Raw genomic sequence first — 2,473 nt, forward strand, 5'->3', positions numbered from 1 at the left:
TGTGTTGCTCTGATTTAACATCTGTCATTTTCTCACAGGGAATATCTTGAAGAATTTTAAGTGGAAGTTCTGAGGATTTCTTTAAAGTGTTTCAAGAAGTTTTGTTCATAATTTCTAAACTCAGAAAGTCAGCGGCTGATTTCGGTGAAAATTGTTTCTTGAGCTCTGCCTGAATCTTATAAAACCACAAGGTCAGAATTTGAATAATATTATTATAACCCAGACTTTTACATTTCTAAACTCATCTTCACAGATCTCAGCAGTGAGACTGGTGAGTACGATGACGGTACTTTAAAGAACAAAAGAAATAAGTGACCTGTTTTTATTCGTGAACAAGATGTTAATGTGCCAAAAGGAGTTTTGTAACTTTTAAAACCTTTTTTCTGGTTTGTTTGTTTTTTCTTTGGACTGGATAAAACTTTAGAATATTTTCTTCCTCTTTAGTTCTGATTGTTTTTCATTTCATGCCTTCAACCACAGTGTTTTGTGAAATCAGTGAGGAACGCCTCCACTTTTTTTAAAAACAGAACTCTTGAGGTTTTCCTGCAGGTCCCTTAAAGGAAATGTCTCAATATAAAGACAGAGGTAAACCATCAGCCCAGCTCCGTCTGACGGGGACGAAATCAACACATCAGCCCCTCGAGAGCTCAGTGATTAACACGATCCATCGAGTTTGTTTATTCTGCACAACAAGCCCAGTTCAAAAAGGCTTGTTGTGCTTTTACAGCCCTGTAACTTCCACGAGTCTGCAGCTAAAATGTTCAGCATTCATTAGAAGTGTTCATGATTTTCTCATTTTAACGATCATTTGTTTTATAAAATGGCAGAAAATGAAATTGTGTCAAATTTAGACAAAGAATAACCTGATTATAGTCGGAGGAGAAGACTCCAGAAAGTGACCACATGTCTTAATAATCAAGATGTTGATGTTTAATTTGGTAAAAAAAATTCATCAGCGACTTGAAAATCAGGCTTTGACTCACGTGAACGAGGCTGAAGGTGATGTTGTTTCCTGCAGACAGAACCATGCTACCGGTTTCTATTCAGTCTTTATGCTAAGCTAAGCTAACAGCTGTCGTTCCAGAAGGTTTGATGTAACTGGGCATCGGCTCCAACCCATCATGCAGTTCTGTGTCCACTCAGGGTCTTCAGAGGAAAAATTAAAATGCAGCGCGGCTTCTTTAATAAACGAGTCGCAATGACGACCGCGGAGACATCGTACCCATGGATCTTAATTTCTAACTCTTCATCCATCAATCATCCACACAACTTCTCGTCTTAGAGTCATTATCTAACTTTAATTAAATACTTTAGATTTACAGCTGAACACCAGAGAACTCTTTCCAGGAAATTAACAGGAAAACACCGGACCTGAGAAATAGAGTGAATTCTCCTGAACCAGAGTTCATGAAGTTCAGACCTGATGATCGATGTGATGGTCGGACACTTGTTTGAAATATCATCCAACTGTAAAGTGCTTGTTTCTGCAACTGTGCTTCTGTTCGTTCGGTCTGTTTTGTTGTGTCTCTTTTTCTCTATCAGGGACTCGACCCAGCAGCCTTCTCAAAAAAAAAAGAAAAGAAATACAGTAATAAAGTTAATGAATGTTGCCTTTAGAATAAACATCTCAAATAAAGTCCAGTCGTCGAGCCGAACATTAACATCTGACAGGAAGGAGCCGAGGCTGCAGGCGTTCGTACCAGGTGACTGAGCGACGTCACGGTGGATCAGAGCGTCAGTGACTGAACATGTGTTGAGCAGCTTCAACACAACACGGGGCTCGACGACAAAACGTTTCACAACAACGGAAGAAAATGTCAATTTGTAAAAATCTCTGAAGCAAACATTTGAATGCATTATGGGGGTTTTTTTGGTCACGTGATCAATGGCTGTTTTTTTTCCCTTTTAACTGTCTTTTCAAATTAAAATGATGGTTATTTAAACCGCAGGGGCCTCGTGTGTTCATTGATTTGTGGGTTTACAGCAACAACAAAAAGCTGATTCCTGAAACTGGATGATTTTCATGTGAGAGACGGTTAAAATGCTTCTCATTCATAAAGCAACTATTATTAATTCATGTTCAAGGGCAAAGTGGCACAAAGCCTCGTGAGTCTGTTCCATCTCTGGACGTCTATAAAGAGAGAATGTTCATGTATGTGTGCACTAAACATCACGGCTGTTATATGTGGGTTACATGCTGATTACATGTGCTGCACAACACATGACTGTAATGTGCAGTGACGGCTGCTCTGAGTCACAATCATGGAACTAAACAAGCTTTTACACAAATTCTTCAACCACGATGAAGCTTATTATTTTATTTCTCAACATTATAATGAACAATGCAACAACCACGACGCTGATACACAAACAAAGTGAAACACTGGAGGTGAAGTTGTATTTATTGTGTTGTGTTGTGCGTCACAATAAGTTAAGTAGGTTAGAAATACACAGGAGAAGTCAAATGTACCTC

This window comes from Paralichthys olivaceus, chromosome 15, assembly GCF_024713975.1.
Source record: "Paralichthys olivaceus isolate ysfri-2021 chromosome 15, ASM2471397v2, whole genome shotgun sequence".
NCBI classification, from domain to species: Eukaryota; Metazoa; Chordata; class Actinopteri; order Pleuronectiformes; family Paralichthyidae; genus Paralichthys; species Paralichthys olivaceus.